The sequence below is a fragment of the Oxyura jamaicensis genome, chromosome 1 (genome assembly GCF_011077185.1).
Source record: "Oxyura jamaicensis isolate SHBP4307 breed ruddy duck chromosome 1, BPBGC_Ojam_1.0, whole genome shotgun sequence".
Classification (NCBI taxonomy): Eukaryota; Metazoa; Chordata; class Aves; order Anseriformes; family Anatidae; genus Oxyura; species Oxyura jamaicensis.
The window spans coordinates 387,320-405,618 of NC_048893.1; the positions used below are offsets into that span (position 1 = coordinate 387,320).

The 18,299-nt window shown below is 47.8% G+C and overlaps 1 protein-coding gene across 1 annotated transcript in view; it reads right to left on the reverse strand.

Annotated features, from left to right (window-relative positions):
- Positions 1–18,299, reverse strand: part of SHANK3 (SH3 and multiple ankyrin repeat domains 3) — a 352,775-nt gene that overhangs the window by 49,079 nt on the left and 285,397 nt on the right. The window lies entirely within an intron of this gene.

Consider the following 18,299-nt stretch of genomic DNA (forward strand, 5'->3'; position numbering starts at 1 on the left):
CTAGATACAGGATAATGAATGGTGGCAAATAAGAGACAAGTGATTTTCTATGGGCAGGGTTACGGCATAAACAGAAGCACTTGTGTCAATATTTACACTAACATTTATGTTTCCAGAAGTGAACCACCCAAAAGATAGGTAATGGCCGTATTTAGGTTGCCCATAATTTCAAGATCAGAAGCTTTATATCCAGGCTGTTGCATGCCGCAGGCTTCAGGTCTCTACTCAAAGACACCAGGAGATGAATTTAAGCCCTGCCCCTGAATGTTCCAACTACTGAGTAACTGCCACTGCTTCCCCCCAGTTCCTATATTGAACTAGCATGAAATCAAACTTCAGCCGCTGGTTCTTGTGGCACCTTTCCTTACTGTGCAGCACCTTCCTCACTACCAGCCTCACCCTCTGGACCTCACCCTCTGTGAACAGAAGTACAACTGAAATGCAGAACTGTCCTGGGTGGAGGAAACATTTCAGGAATGTTTCCTTTGCATTTGTTCCAACTCCAGCTGGAGATGTTTCATCTTAGAGTCTAAGGTGTTTTTATTAATACAAATTTGGGGTAAATGTTGCTGTGTAGGTTATTATAACACTTGTAATTCATGAGCCGTAGCGTGGTCTTCTGTGAAACATCATTAAAAATACAAAAAGAAAATGCATTGAAGTCAGTTCTGAAATAGAACATCACGATTTTCTAAGATACAAAGCTTCTGAAATACTCATTTTATTTCAATTATTTCTCTTATTCAACTTTCATGAAAATATAGGCTTTCCTCAAATAATAGGATTTTGATGAAATTACCAGCCTACTCCAGTTAAATCACCTCTAAACCTTCTTTTTGGATCAGCTGTATTGAACGGATTGAATTCTGCAGCACGGTTATCCTGTATTTTCTCCCAGTCCTGAACCACTTCAGGAGTTATTCCTTGCAAGCAATTTGGTTTTTCAAAACGCACCTAAACAGCAGACTCTGGGGCTGCATGGCATTTTCCAGGGCCAGCCCACTTTTTGCCCTGCTTCTTTCATCTAAGACCCTCACCCCCCTGCTCTCTGCACCGTTAGAGCCACCGGCCCCTGGCCGCTGCCCCTGCCTGCAGCTGTGCCCAGGAGGCAGAGCCACGTGCGGCTGATCCATCCTGGGTCCTCCCTCGGCAGACAGCCCTGCTCCCGCCTGTCCAAACGCTTCGGCCCATGGGTCACCGTATATTTAATTAGCAGTGATTTCAGCTTCATTTCTAAAACGTTTATGAAAGCACTGAGTAGCATCAGGTCTTGAACTAAATCCTGGGGAGACCACTAGAAGCAGCAGCCAGTGATGATTTCTCACTGACAATTACTTGTCAAGACCTGTCATTTAGCAAATTTGTGAACCACTTAACATGTGCTCCACTGATTCTGTACACCACGGACTTTGTAATGGGTATGTTATACAGTAGTAAACAAAGGCCCCCATAAAACTCTATTACATCTGAGCAGTTATCTTTATCAAACAAATCTGACATCTCAGAGAATTAAATTAAATTTGTTTTATGGGATTTTCTGGTGTTAATTATGTTATTCTCTTTAATTCTTTATCAGCTGCCTACAGTATCAGCATGTCCATTTTTGCCAGAAACCGGTACCAGGCTCACAATTTTATAATTCAGTGGATAATCTCTCTTGCCCCTTCTAAGCACCAGTGCTCTGCCAGTCTCCTGGCATTTCCCCAGTATCATAAAATTAAAAAATGCAAAAACTGAAAAATTACCACCTGGAAGATGCTGACAGCTTCACTTACTAATGGTTTGGAAAGTATTTCATCATCTGCATGTGATACAGGCACATCACCCTGCTCCTTTCCAAATAAAGAACAGCAATACTGATAGAACACGCCTGTGCTTTCTGTTTCATTTTTAATCATCCAAACACGTCCACCCAAATGGGCAGCAGTTCAGATTTTTTAGGTTACTCCAATAGAAAGAAGCAGGAGTGGGAAGCTCTGACCTTGTGGGCTGTAAAGGTGATATTTCCACCCTCTTCTCCATCTTGTTGCAGCACTTATGGCAGAAGCCAGAGTACGCGGTCTCCAGGAGAGCATTAACTGCTGTGGCCCCACCTGGCAGCAGCACGATCTGGTCGGGACTCAAGCATCCATATTCTGTTGGTATTCTGGCAGGCTGCTGAGGTTTTTGCTGACAGCTCAAATGACAGATGGAAAATGTGGATTTTCAATTGTTTATACCTTAGTGAGACTAGGGATGAAAAAAGGTACCAACATGGCCAGACAGCTTTTTGCCCAATGTGTTTCAAAAGTGCCCATAGCTGGACAACTCCTAAAAAGCTGTAAGACACCAACTCACGTTGTACAGCGCAGTTTCATTCCGCTGCTGGGCACTCCTTGACTGATGAGCAAAAAAGCAGCAGCAGAGAGAGCAACACTGACCTTATGAAGCACCCTAAGGTCCCAGCCATGAAAGACAAGAAAAACATGATGCTGGGCACTAAGGGCTAAGTCTCAGCGCTACACTTGTCCAGGGACGCTGACCTGACCCTGTCGCTCTGAAACATCCTTGGCCAGAAGGACGTCAACCCACAGCCACAACCAAGCTGGCCAGAACTGTGCCAGAGCCAGGTTAGGTTACAGAATCTGCCAAGGAAAGCTCCATCACTGGGGTGTGAATGTGAATAATTTGGCCTATGGGAAAAAATAACATCTCTGCCGCTGATTAGGAGAGAGGGAACAGCACATTAAAGGTCTTTCAGTGACAACCGCGAAGTATTAGTCACATGTTGCCAGGCCTTTTATGTGAAAGATGGAATAAAACCAGACAGGTTTGCAAAAACAGGAAGCTCTAGCTAAACCTGACCCGCAGGAAATGACATCCTGCAGAAAGCCGGTAAGAAAAGCAGTCAGGAGGCTAAAAGAACACAGGAGGTCAAGAATGAACACCATACCACTGTACAGCAAAGCTAATCACAGAGGAGACTGGTCAGACAATTGCATGCACCATAAATTAAAAACTGCACTGACTCAATGTGGCACGGTAAGCTGCATGTTCCAAGACCACAGAGCCTGGACACCAGGGCAGGTTTTATAACCTCTAAGGAGCTGAGCTCTCATGAGCAGTACGCCGGTGGTTCAAGATACCGCCCAGCATTGGGGAGGGAGATCTGGCAGCAGACAGCACCTTTCAGCCTACCTGCAGGCTGCTGGGTGAAGCCACAGCAGCCAGAGACCTTCTGTGTGAGGCACGGGGCAGGGAGATCAGGCTGCGGTTTGCTGATGATGCTGATCTGCTGAACCCGGAGAATCTCTTAGCCAAGACATCCCCCCGCCTTCCAGCAAGACTGAAACGTCAGAAATGCATTCTCAGGAGCACAATACCATCTCCCACAGGAGGAAGAAAAGTACTTAGACAAGAAGAGGAGGCAGCGAAATGAACAAAGCAAACTGTTTCATCTCTGAACAGCCCTGCTGCACGGAGGACCCCTGTCATGCAGGCAGCCCTGGGCCGTCTGACAACATTCGAGTGACACACGGGAATCGCCTGAGACACACACAAAAATCAGTTTTTGGTCCCAGTCTGTGAAGTGCAAATATTAATTCTCAAGACTGGCAGCTGGGAGTCCTCCCCTTGAATTAAACACTCCAAGCACTTGCTGGCCATCAAACAGGGAGGTGTGTCAGAACGGGAAAGATCAGACACACGGTGGTAGAAACATGACTAGTTTTGATCCAGCAACAGAGAAAAACTTCCAGTTTCTTGGACACAGCTGCCTGATGAGGATGCCCAGCTCTTGGAGATACACTTCTGGCCTGGAAGAAGGCCAAATCAAGAATCAAACCATGCAGAAAGTGGCTACAAAGCATACATGCATTGAAATCTGAGGTCACTACGTCAAAGTCTGTGGACATCATAAACTGATGCAACTATTTTTTGAGTAGCCAAATGATGCAACAATGCTGATGAAGTCCAGGAGGACTCCCAGGCTGAATGAATGCGCTTAAGGTGGCAAATGGGGCACCATGAAGATAAATGCCAAGTACTGCTTTTAGGGAAGATCCATCAGAACCATGCTACACAAGGCTGACATAGAGCTGGTGGGTACAGCTCCAGAAAGGTTTTGGAGCTGATGCTGACAGCTCTCAAAATCATGGGCATGGTGCACAACAGCAGCCAAAAAAAAAAAAAAAACAAAAACCAACACACCACTAACCAACAAAATACATCAGAATAGAGATGGAAAGAAGGCAGGCAGTGTCATCCGGGGCTATGCTGATCCTGCACATGCAGGCCTTCAGAGCTGTGTGTGGTTCTGGATCAGCATCTCAAGGGGGAAGTGGTGGACCTAGAGAAGGTCTGGAGAAGGACAGCTAAAATAGGGATGGAGAAATTGCCCTACGATGAGAGACTGAGAACGCTGGGGCTCTCCAGCTTGAGAGGAGAAGGCTCAGAGAGACACATGGCCAAGGCTTACAAAGCCACCCAAGGCAGTGGATACAGTAAATGCAGATCTGCTCTTCACCAAATGGTGCAGCATTAGGAGGAGAGGGCTCACAGTGAAACTAGTGGCAGATCAGTTACAGACAAAGCAAGTCTGTCAACAGACAAAGCAAGTCTTCTTTACACAGCAGGCAGTGGTCTTCCAGATTCATGGCATGGGAGGCCGTGGAGGTAGACAGTGCTGTCAGATTCAGAGAGAGATTAGATGAAGACCTGGAGAGCAGATCCGTGCACAGATACAAACAGGACCGAGCAGGATCATTCCTGTTAACGTCCCCAGAACAAAGATGTTGGATGCAGGAAGGCACAATGGGAATGGACAACCCAAAGTGGCCAGGCACACACATTCACCTTAAGAGCATCTTCTGATGCTCCTGTCACAGACAGGGAACTGAGCTAATGGACCATTAATCTGGCCCAGCAGGGCATTTCATACTTTCAGTCTGATCCCTTTCAGTGGTTGACATGGATACAAAACTTTAGCAATCTGTCACAGGAGAAAGCCAACTGTGCCCTGGGCTGCACCAGCACCGCGTGGGCAGCAGGGCAGGGAGGGGACTGTCCCCCTCTGCTCCGGGGGGACTCTGAGGGGGGGGGGAGGGGTTAAAAATCTGTTAAACTAACAGATTTAGATTAGAAATAAGGAAGAATTTCTTTACCATGAAGGTAGTGAGGCACTGGAACAGGTTGCACAGAGAAGCTGTGGATGCCCCATCCCTGGAAGTGTTCAAGGCCAGGCTGGATGGGGCTGTGAGCAACCTGGTGTAGTGGAAGGTGTCCCTGCCCATGGCAGGGGACTTGGAATTAGATGATATTTTAGGTCCCTTCCAACCCAAACCCTGCTATGATTCTGATTCTGTGATAACATCCTCATTCTCCTGGTATCTCCATGTTGCTTTTCCAGCCTGAATTTGTCTTTTTGAACACAGCTCTCCACAGGGGTGGATATAATTCCAAATAAGCTCTTATGTGATTTGAGCAGTAGTACAAATACTTCCGTCCTGTGAGTGACCAATGAACCCCTACAGCAGATGAAAGCTCTGAAAAGAAAGGCAAGGGCGATGTGCTCCTGAAACTCAGGGAGTGACTGAGCAGAGCAGCTGCAAAAAAGCTGAACCCACCTCAGCAGAAGGGGTCCCGAGGACGGCCTTTGTTCTAGATCAGCTGGCCACAGCTGAGAGCTCTCCGGCTGTACCAGCTGGGGATCCACCAGCTCTGCACAGAGCTGCACGGACCGCAGCGGCACATTCCACAGCTATTTGCTGACAGCCTTGGTGTGTTGCTGCTTTCCAGATTCGTTCCCTGTCTGAAAACCCTGAAGATCTAGAGTCTGGATTACTTTTCTCCAGGTGGAATTCACCACTTATTTTAAAGGAGACTATTTTTCTTATTTGTTTACCCTTCCTGTCTTTCCCTGCTTTGTTCCTTCTTTGTCCTTTCATATATTTGTCTGACAGGTGTCCTGAGCACTGATAATTTAGGTAATGTAGGGAACTGCTGAACTGACTTTTGCCTACCACTGTGGCTCTGCACTAGAGCTCCTTACACCACTGCTGGCAGCCCCAGAACATACTCCTGACTGTGGCCTTTCATTCCTCCTGAACTATATGCATGGAAAAATTTTCCCTCTTACAGCAGGTTAACTTCTCTGCTACAAAAAAAGAAAAAAAAAAGAAAAAAGAAAAAGAAAAAAAGAAAAAAAGAAAAAAAAAAAGGCCACATCTCCAGAAACTTTTGGGACAATAAAAACCAGCACCCAGCTTCCTTGAAAGTTATTGCCTGCACGCATGGTGGGCTGATCCCCACAAGTTCCTGAGATACAAATCTGGGTTCAGCACATCTGGCTATTCCAAAGCATTTGAGAAAACTTCCTCAAGGAGATGCGACCTATGTGGAGATCAGTGGTATGTTCAGCAGTCCCCAGCATGCTGGCAGCAATGTGACTAACTAAATATTTCCAGCTGAAGTCAGACTGTTGGTAAAAAAGAACAGAAAACTGCCCCCTTGCAAGAAAGGAATTGTTTACCAGTTCATGACAGTGTAATGTTTGATTGCTGAAGGATGATGAAAGGACTATCCCTGCAGGTTGGACCAGGGAGGTGATCGTCCCCCTGTACTCGGCTCTGGCGATGCCACACCTCGAGTGTTCTGTTTTGGGCTCCACACTACAAGAAGGACATTGAGGCCCTGGAGCATGTCCAGAGAAGGGCTACAAAGCTGGTGAAGGTCCTGGGACACAAGTCCTGTGAGGGGCGGCTGAGGGCACTGGGGGTGCTTGGTCTGGAGAAGAGGAGGCTCAGGGGAGACCTCATTGCTCTCTGTACCTGAAAGGAAGCTGTGGGGAGCTGGGGGTCAGCCTCTTCTCACAGGTAACCAGTGATAGGAGCAGAGGGAATGGCCTCAGGTTGTGCCAGGGGAGGTTCAGGCTGGAAATGAGGAGACATTTCTGCTCAGAAGGAGCAGTCAGGCACTGGGACGGGTTGCCCAGGGAGGTGGTGGAGTCACCTGGGGGTGTTCAAGGAGAGGTTGGACCTGGTGCTTGGGGACATGGTTAGTGGTGACATTGGTGGTAGGGGGATGGTTGGACCAGATGACCATGGAGGTCTCTTCCAACCTTAATGATTCTATGATTCTGGACTCTTCAATAAATCACCACAGTAGTGCAAATTCCCAGGAATAAGAAGAGTTTCTTAGAGGAATGTCAGTGCTGAAGCCTGAAATAAGATTCTTCTTCTTCAGGGCTCTGTTATGTCCTTCTACCAGGAGAACACCTGGTCCGAAAGCCAGAATGCTAGACAGAACCCAGGGTCATAAATCTTCACCAACAGGAACAAACCTGTATGCCACTGCATCTTCTGATTGCCAACTTCATCCCCTCAGTGTTTCAAAACTCTCATGCTGAAGAAAGCTTCCAAGATACTCCCGATCTTAAGTCACTCCTTTTGGGAACTTGAGCTCTAAACTGTCTTTCCCATGCCTCCCAGGCAATCTCATTCTCTGGGCACAGCATGTACTGGTGCAGAAATGCTTTGAAACGGGATTTCACTGAAATTCATCATCACAGTTATCCAGGGGAACTTCTGTATATACCCTGAGACGTGCCACGAGCAGAACCCCCAGAACAGACCCCCCCCAAACCAGGCAATGGAACTCAAACCTGATCGAGTTTAAGATGAACCTGCCCAAGGCAGGGGGTGGGCTGGGTGATGTTTAAGGTCCCTTCCAACCCAAACCACGCTGATTCCATGAATTAAACACCTGCGCACCAGGGATCCTGCCTTCAGGTGCTGAACAAGATGGACTCTTTAAGCCTCCCAAACCTTTTTTCATGTTGTGAATTGCTTTGAGGCCCTGGTTTGAATTCCACTCGATAACTACAGATTCATCCTGTGGTGTGAATTCCTTACTTGCACAAAGTAATGGTTTAGTAATCTTCCAAATCTGCAACTAGATATGCAAGTTCACATAACTCTTAAAGCTTATCCTTTACATATACAAACAAAACATCTCTGCCACATCCTACGCAATCAGCTAATGTTAACACAATTATCTTGGAGAAACCCATGTCTTTTGCTGAATTATATTTTCCAGGGTAATCTCATACCTTGCAACCTGCAATCTTTGCTTGCAGACACGTTACATTGCATGGGCTGCTGGAATATGGCTGCTTCGTCAGGAAAGCCCGAGCGTTCTGCAGCAGTGACTTTACAGGTAGCTATTCCCCCACCATTCATGACACCTTCAGTCCTTACCAATGCAGCTTCTTTGCCACTATTTTGAAACAGTGAGAGAAGTGTTGAGCTGCAGGGATCAAGAACTGAAGCCTGGTTGGTAATGGCTCCACGCACTGGTACCTTCTCCTTAGCAGATGCTTTCTGAAATGCGCCACTGAATGGTTTTGTAAAGAATCTAAGCCATGCTCTCTCTGTTAATTCCACTTAATGTACATTTATTTATACACAAATCACATGGCTATTAAGGAAGTCAAAACATGCTATGTAAACACAGTCTTCACTTTAACCAGTCCTACGATGCAGTCAAGAAAGGCCAGCAGGTTTCTTTCCACCTTCCATGGAACCACCCCGTATTTTACTACCTGTATTTTCCTTCCCTAATTCTTCGTTGTGTTCAAAATTTTTCTTTAATTTATGCAGCACTGGTGTTGATCTAAACAAGCTGACGTGTCCCGAATCACCTATTTTATACCTTCAGAATATTAGAATAGCAACAGCCCTCTACTAACTCTTTGGAATTTCATAGATTAGCAAGATTTTGAGGTATTAACATCAGTGGTTCAGACAACTCCTCAGCAAGGCTCTTTTAGACACTTGGGTATATGTTATTCAAGACTGTTAATTTGAGTATGTTTATTTTTAGCAAATACTATCTCACTTTCTCCTTGGTTACAGCTGGGAAACTTTCTGTTCCAAGCACATCATATGGATAGATACATCCTCCTGATTTGTTCCAAACTCAGAACAGAACATTTTTACTTTTTTTTTTTTTCACCAGAATATGAAATTTTATCATTTGCATATAGAAATGGATCTCTACCAGATTTTTTTTTTTTTTTTGCCTCTAATGCTTAAAAATTTCTTATTATTTTTACATATTGGCCTTTGATATTTCCTTTGGCTTCCCTTATCAACCTCCTACGTTCTTTAGCTCAAATTATCTGCATTTCCTTCCCTTTTACTTGCTAACCTTTCCAGTAAGAAGGGGATACTGTGGCTATAAGTAATACTTAACTGCTCCATCATTATCTCACTGAAGTGGGGCGATATCTTGCCCAGCAGTTTTTTTTTCTTCCCCTGATTTTTGGGCTGCATTTAGCAATGTGTCCTCAAATAACCTGTAGATTTTCTTCATTATGTAAAATTGATATTCCCAAATATCAAACACTGAGATTCAGAAAAATGACACTCTCCCATCCTCAGGAGATGCTCACAGGTTGCTGACATGCTCTGCAAATCACAGCAGATCACGACCATCAGATCTATGACTACTCCTGCACATTTTTATTGGAGCCATCATTTTTTTTTTTTTTTTATCATGTCAAATGAAATTAATACTAGATGACAGTATCTTACATCAAGACTATTTCAGTAGTGACAGAAGAGATATTCCGAAAATGCTCCCTGGCTGAACCAACTTCCGACATTAGAGGTTTTCTCCTTACCCATAAGGAAAGGCAGCCAGCGGGGTCTCTTAGTACCAGACAGGCACTACCCCAGACCAGGCAGCGGTCTATACACCTGACTGTTTGGGCAGTCATATCCCAGGTCAATTGTTAATTTCAATTTTCTTTTCTTCTAACAATGCTTTTGTACAGCTATGTAGCACAGACATATATAATGAAAATATCCACAGATTTATATCCATATTTGCATTTGATGTCCGTAAGTTTTGTGTGTATATGCACGTATGCATGTATAAAGTGAAAATGTACTTCCAAAGGCTGTCCGCATCACTACTTACAGGCTCCTCAAGGAAAAATCCCAGTATCTAAAGACAGCCAAGCTCAGAGGAAGGTAAAGAAGGCTAGGCACTGCAGACAGTATTCTTGAGTACTGGTCAGATAAGAGAAGACTTTCAAAATCCCATGCCCCAAGAGATTTGACACGATACCCTTCAGACAGGAAACATCTAGAGCTAGTCCCATAACTGTGGCACTTCCCCAGCCTGATGCTGTCCCACTGCCTCCAACTAGGCAGGTGAGCACTAATTGCATAAGTGTAATTGCCCGTGTGCATTTTGTTCTGGTGCTGAGCACGGAAAGGCAGTCATTTGGGTGCCCTATGCAGTGTCTGCCAGATTCAAATTCTGCTTCATTCAGATACCTCACTAAGCCCACCACTGAGCTCTGCACGACCCCTTTATCTTTGTAATGTGAAAGTTTCCGTCAAGAAGCAACACATCTTCATACTCCTGCATCTCACCCAGCTAGATGATATTCTAACATCCACATCCATTCCTCCTGCCTTTTAAAGATTATCTGTCAATAACCAGCACTGTCCACAAGCACTTCAAGCTCTGATGTATGCACACCCAAGGGCTCAAGCACACTTTTTGCCTTAGTATCTGTAGGATTTGCTGACCCAGGCTGTCTGAATGTAGCATGAAAGGGAAGAGCCCACCCCACTCCTATACTTCTGCCAAACCTTCCAGTTCCATGTGAAAGGGCCCAGAAGACGTGCACTGAATACCATATTCCTAGGAAAATGCAGTCCTGATCAGGTAACCTTCCCTCCTCCTCCAATTCTCCTACTTATGTGCATCCTTCCTCCATGCAGCATCACCAAAGTGAAGAAGCCACAACAGGAGACTGAGTTCCCAGCCCAGACTACAGCACTGCTCTCCCCAGCCCTGTCTCACCTGCAGGATGCAGCACTGGCAATGATGTTAGTGTGGTACAATGACCTTCTGAATGGAGACACCTCTCAAAGGCAACCGGGAGGACACAAGCCCTACTGAAAGCCTTGGAGAGCTGCTGGCAGCTCCACCCCAGCTACCACACACAGTCTTCCACTGCGCTGCTCTCAGTAAGACAGTCTTTGCACTCAGAGCTGCCCTTCTCAGATACGTCTGCTGCAAACTACAGGAGATGGGGGCATCTTCCTCGATGATTTTGTCAAATGGAGAGTATTTAAAAATGGAGAGAGCTCTGACTTTGAAGGACAAAGCTCAGGAAAGGAAACAGACACAGTTCAGTTCTGCTGGATGACCCTGTCCTGGAAAAAGGTGGGAATCTTATGACTTTGCTCATTACCGTAGCCAACGTTACTGTCACAGGGAAGGTGTACTGGTGATACACCCAGGAGAAACCTGGAGCAGCTCAAATGGGACTACAGGGCTTTGGGGTCAAGAGTGATGGAAACACAGAAACAGCTGTCAACTGAGTCTGTTTGCAAAACTCTTCTGGTTGAAAGGAAGACCTGCTGAGGAGTGCACACATCCTCCAGACTGATGTCTGGTTTGCAGCTGATGCTACCAGCTACAATTCAGCTTCCTTGATCCTGGTGCCTCCAGGCACCATCTTAAGGATAGTGGAGGACTACCAGGAAGAGAAAGACTCTGTGTAACCACGAAAGGGACAAACACCTTTGTGAGCACACTTGCTGATGTGGAGAGAAGGATTTTAAATTAGGTTCATCAGAGAACAGGGACCTGAGCCCACAGATAAGACAGGTATGGAGGAAAAGGTCCGCAGGGGGCATTCATATTCTTGCCCAGAGGAACGAGCATTCGGAGGCCAGGTTCATTCAGGTTCCCAGAGGATGGCCAACAAGCAGAAAGAACTGCAAGTCCTGGTGCAGTCACAGGGCTACAAAATGGTTAGACTCACTGAGAGTCACTGAGGACAGCCCGCATTCATCAGGAGGTGGCCACAGCTGCCTGCTGTTCAGGAAGGACAAGGAGGTGTCCCCATGTGATGGAGCTCCTGACCGCACTGAGCTGCAGTGTGAAGGCACAGCAGTGCCTTCTGAGAGCCTCTGGATCCAGACAGGGAAGGGGAAGGGTGCCGGGTCTGTTACAGATACCCAAGAGGAGGTGGTGGCTGAGACTGTCCATAACCAGCTAGGGAAGTCTCGCAAGCCCTCATCCTCTCCAGGATTCTGACTATCTGGACATCTGCTGGGAAGACAATGAATCACTGGAATCCAGGAGGGTCCCAGACCACTGGTGACAATCTCTTAACACGGACACTGGAGGGAGTTGTCAGAGCTGACCCTGCTTGATTTGCTGTCCACAAACTGGGGAAAACTGGTGGTGAATGTGAACACGGGGCAGCTGGGGCTGCAGCAACTGCCAGAGGGCTGTGTTCAGGATCTGGAGGAAGGCTTGAAAGGTGAGTAGCAGAATTAGGATCCTGAGGTCCAGGACAGACAGAGGCTTACTTAGGGAATTGCTGGGAAGTAAAATAAAATGCATGTTCCTTGCAGAGACCAGTCAAGTTATACCACCATGTAAGTATAGTTGATGAAGGCATCTCTAGCAACACAGCCACAGTGTGGCTTTCCGGAATATACACAAGATAAAGCCAGGCCTAGATGAGTAGCACAGGGTCTGCTGTAAGGCACAACACCCTTGCTACTGCAATATGGCTTAACAAACCAAGATACGATGGTCTCTGCAGAAAGATCTTTGGAAGGGTTTCTTTCCTCCGTGTGTGCTGCTGGAAGACTGCAAATGGCACCAACTCACTGCTACCTCAGGATCACTTCTGAGTCTCCAGAGAGGTCAGCACCTCAAAGCATGCGGACACCACAAAAGTCTCTGAATTCACATTGGAGAGACATTGCTGGTTTCTTGTCAGGGCTTTGCCACCCATGATCCCAAGAAGTTGCTGGTTTCTTGTCAGGGCTTTGCCACCCATGATCCCAAGAAGTTGCTGGTTTCTTGTCAGGGCTTTGCCACCCATGATCCCAAGAAGTACCAGTGGTGATTGCACATCCAGCTACATTGACAGTGTTGGTAACACTCTGAGGTCAGCAGTTCCTCTGAGAAACCCCCCCGACGGAACAAATACTGAATGCTCCAAGGAGTGGCTTCGTGTTTGGTATTTCTCACCTGCAGAGCTACAGAAAATGTGCTTTTTGCCAAGAGTCTGCAGTGCTGGGATACACTTGACAGAATGTGCTGTCTATAAAATGGGCACCTACCCCCAAAAATTTGCCTTGTGATCCCTGCCCAGACAGGGAAGAACTGGTCAGCGAACCCAGCAGATGTTGAGTACAATATGTCACATCCTAAGGCAGACCTCAGGTTAGGTCAGATGAATTAATTACTCCCTGAATTCCACCATCACATTCATTTGGATTCTGCAGACAGAACTGGCAGCCTAGACAAGGCTCCCAGGTGTAGGCACCCAGGTACCTGCAGCCTGAAGTGAGGTGAGATGAATCTCACCACAGATCTCCACCAAAGGCAGGGTACTGAGATCACCTGCAACTGTTGTCACAGCAGCCCTGTGGGTAATTGGACTGCAGCTGTATTTAGGAAATTAGAGTGCCCCAGGGAATGCTGGCACCTGGAAATGTGAACAAGAACATTGACAAGCCAGTGTTAGCCAAGCTAACCAGAGAAAACCAGCCACGCAGCTTCATGTGAGAGTTGGCTTCCAACCACTCTACTTGGAGCACATGTGATGGAAGTACAGTTAAAGAGATGCTGAGTAAACACCGAGGTTACTTATCCAGTTATTTCTATACATAGGAATACCGTGGGAGGTGGTGATCTCAGCGCTGGAAGATCAAGGGCAGAGAGCTCAATGCCTCTGATCTGTCTGCCCTAAGCAAGCAGAAGCCCTGGAACTTTCTGTCCCTTCACATCCCTGAACAGCCCATACCAACACGACAGGCAGGCCTGCCCGTGGCTGATCTGAACCACACTCATCACAGACAGGGAAGGTTAGTCACTAAGAAGATAGCGTGGCCTTTTCATTGGTGATGAACCGATGCTCTTCCTTTGACTTGAGGATATACAGTCACTTAGCTCGGTTCATGCTTTTGTTTTAGCGTTAAGAATCTGAAAATAGGATCTTTTTGTTCTTGAATCAGCAGATAACAAAGATGCTGAGCAGGTACTGCTGAAATTTCACCTGAACTGTTTTTCTGGAAATTTGGGTAGTTGTACTTTTTGGAGGTCTCAGGGCTTTTGCTAGGTAAATGAACAAAGCAGGGAGCATGCCCACCTGAAAGCACAACCAGCCATGCAGTTTGAAGCCAGACAGAGCAGCCATGTGTATTGGGTCTATGTGGCAAAGGTCTGCTAGATGGGGGGTGCAGGGGTGGCTTCTCTGAGAAGAGTCCAGAAGTTGACCAGTGTTAGATAAGGGCCAGCTCCAGCTGGCTCCAGAAGGGACCTGCCACTGGCCAGTGAGCCTATGAACGATGTTGTTTGTGCCTCTGTGAGAGCAGATTTAAGAAAGGGGAAAAAAACTGCTGCACCACAGCAACTGGGAGAGAGGAGCGAGCACCAGCCCTGCAGCCCCCAGGGCAGTGCAGCAGGAGGGCAGGAGGTACCCCAGGCACGCAGCAGCAGTTCCCCTGGGGGCTGTGGAGAGGCCCCTGGTGGAGCAGGCTGTCCCCCTGCAGCCCATGGGTCCCACATGGAGCAGATCTCCACGCTGCAGCCCGTGGAGGAGCCCCCGGGGGAGCAGGTGGATGTGGCCTGGAAGAGGCTGCGGCCCATGGAGAACCCCTGCAGGAGCAGGCCCCAGGTCGGAGCTGCAGCCCGTGGAGAGGAGCCCACGCAGGAGCAGGGGGTCTGGCGGGAGCTGCTGCCCATGGGGGACCCGTGCTGGAGCAGTTTGCTCCTGGGGGATGGATGGACCCTGTGGGACGGAGCCGTGTGGGAGCAGGTCTTGAGGAGCTGCTGCCTGTGGGCAGCCCCCGCAGGCTCAGTTGGGGAAGGACCCCACGGGGAGCAGGGGCACAGAGGGACTGAGAAGGAGCCCAAGTCCCATAGACGGGCCGCAGGCCCCATTGCCCGTTCCCCTGTGCTGCTTGGGGAGGACATAGAAGAGGTGGATGTAGTGGGGCAGGCGTTTTTAGTTTGCTTTTAGTTTCTCACTGTTCTAGTCTGCTAGTGGTAGGCAACAAATTACATCGATCTCCCTCTGCTAAGTCTGTTTTTCCAGTGATGATAATGGGTGGGTGATCTCCTTGTCCTTATCTCAACCCTTGAACACTTTCCATCGTATTTTGTTCCTCTTTTTCTTTGAGGAGGGGGATTAAGAGAGTGGTTGTGGTGCAGTTCAGCTGCCTAGGTGAGTGAAACCACCACACCATGGCAGGACCAAGGATGGAAAAGGGGGTTATGAAGTGAATGAAAAATTACATCCTAGAGTGAGTAGCAGCTCATGGAAATTGCTGAAGGATTGCAAGACTGACAAAAGCAACCCAGAACAGGGGGGCTGCCAACGTTCTGAGTTCAGCCAGCCTGAAGGACAGCAGATAAGCAGAAATGCTCTGTCCAGGCTCATAATGGACATGAAAGCAGCACTTCATGCACCTCTCTGTTCTGCTTGAGTGATATGCAGAATGATCTGTGCATTCCACCTGTCCTGCTCTCTTTATTCTCCTCAATGTGTCAGATGCCCGCCACCCCTCTCACAACCAGGTGCCAGACATCTTACAGTTTCCCTACATGCTTACAATCTAGACAGCGGGTAAAGTCTTAAGTAATAATAAAAGCGCGATCTGATTCCCACCCAAAATACGCTGCAGCAAACAAGGGCTGAGTCAACATACAAAAGGCGAAGGTTTAGCACTTGGTACAGATGCTGGGTTTGCTGGGATTTAAAAAAATGAACCCATTCAGTCCAGTACAATAAGAAGGCTTAGGTTTCCAGAGAGAGAGGACTTGAGGAATGACAAAGGAAAAGAGAAGAAGCAAAAAGTCCAGAAGCCTAGAAAAAAAAAAAAAAGAAAAAATGAGACGGTATCTCTGTGAAATAAGAGCAAGGGCCAGATATTGCAGTATATTATGTTATTTAAGAGTTGCAAATGCTTCTTGGAAGGTCAGGGACTTGGCTGCTGTAAGGGCCTCAGCAAAATTTTAAACACACTTCTAATACTTGAATTTCTGTTGATAGATGGCATTGCAGGACTGAGGTTACTTCCTTCCACAGCTCCAGCTTCTTCTGCCACAGCGCAGACAGAAGAGGCTCAGAGGCGAAGAAGCGCGAGGCAGCCCAGCCCAGCCCAGCCCAGCTCCATCAAAAATGGGATCAGCAGGAGATGAACCCCAGTGGCAAAGGGAGAGCGGGCAGAGCACGTGAATACGTAATGCCTGCAGACACGATGACGGGTTGTTACTGTTAGATCACGCGATTAAAGGCTAATCACCATACCCATAAAGGAGCAGAGAACAATGGCAGGTGGAGGAACCCCATTAACCTGGCCAGTGCTAATGGAGCACCCTGCCTCAGCTGCTCCCAGGGCTACCACAGGAGGAGCCTCGGCCCCAGCCCGGCTCTGACACTCACCGGCTGAGCCGATGGGAGGCTCTCTCCAGGCCACCCTGCAGACCGAGGGGCACTACTGAGGGGCACAGGACACGTTACGGGCTTCCAGCAGGAGCACTCTGGGATTGTGCCAGACCTACTGAGATCAGTGAAAGGACCAAAAGCTGGAGAAGGGGGGATGATGGTGAATCGGGTGAGAACAAGCACAGGCGAATAAAGGGAGAAGATGTGGAAGACGCCAGCCGAGGGTAAAGAGGTCACCAGTCAGAATGACCAAGTGTCTGAGGCCAGCTTCTGGCAGGTCCAGTGCATCAGGAGATCCGAGCACCAGCAACTGGAGTAGTTCTCAAGGGTTCACATGCTCAGGTGCCAGTAACCAGCAATCCATGTTGTCTCAGGTATGCATATCTGCATATAGTCTCTGTTGACAGGCTTTCGTTCTGATAAGTCAGTGGGGGGGGCATGGTCAGGCCACCTGTCTGATGGTGCCTGCAGCATGCCGTGCATTTTCTCATCTGTGTGGCAGGCTGTGTGCATATGATATATGGTACATTTGTACGTGTCCCTGCTGGGAGCACATGCTAAACCTTGCTGCTGGCTGAACCTGGGAACCTGGAGCTGCAGCAGCCTTGCATTTCCTGCGTGACTTAAAACTCCCAATTGTTACCAGGGAGTTGGCACTTTTCTGCTTCAAGATTATCTTTGTCTATTCTTCCTGGAGGTGTCTGATGAAATTTTCCACCTTCACACAATTAGGCAGAAGTTTTCCAGTATGAACAGAGACCAGTCTCACTGAAGAGTATCGGGTGAGGACACCAACACTAAAATGTCTTTGCAATATTGATCTGAGTTTAACAGATCTCTAATACATACACTTGGACAGGTTGATGAAGATGTGTCTCGGAGACCTGTATGAGGCTCCAAGCCATATCACAGCCTCTGTCGTTCTGAATATTGCTCTCAGGATGTAGCTTTACATCCTTGCAGCAAAGCTGATGTGCTCATTCTGAACCCATTTCCACCTTCTCTTCCCAGGGACAACACACATGCTCACTGCTCCTCTTGCAAAAGATTTAATGATCCTGCAGCCACAGGGGAAGTCAGCTCTCTAGCTGATGGACGGAAATGGTAAGCTGCTGAGGGCAGGTTACCAGCTAAATGCACTTGTTCTGCAGCTGAACATCCAAACTGGGAGAGAGAGGAGAGGAGAGGGACTGTGAATCTCAGCCACGACGAGGCTACTGTGCTGTAGTACTCACCTGCTCATCCCATCCCAAGAGGCTTTATACACATCTGAAATTCCTCCTTGCTTTATAATGTTTATAATACTAGGTAGCAGAAAAAGGAGCAGTTCTGTAGTGATTTTGTCAGGTTTATGCCGATCGGTGTTTCACTGTGTCTAGAGGCAACAGAAGACACACTAACAACGCAGACGTTGCTGGCAAAGGTTATTTGGGTTGAGCAGTCTCTGCCAGCACCCCCAGCTCACAGCTTTTGGGTGATGTTCGTGCTGCAAGACCGTACCCTCACAGCACACGGCCTCCTTGTCCCCTTCTTGCTCTGGTCACCAGCTGCGTGTTCAGAGCAGCACACAGCTCCACGTCCTCCTGCCTGCTGGCAGCAACGTGGCGCACGTGGGCACAGTGCCGCCTGCGGGCGTTTCCGCTTTGCACGAAGACTGCAGCACACTCAGCGCCCCGCCACAGCACATCACGACTGGTCCCCTGCTCTTGATGCAGGCTTTCCATCAACCACTCATTCAGCTTTGAGTCTCACAATGGAGCCCGAGGCACTTGGTCTGGAGGGAGTGTTCCTAGAAAGAGCCCACGGAGAAGGGGGGATCCTG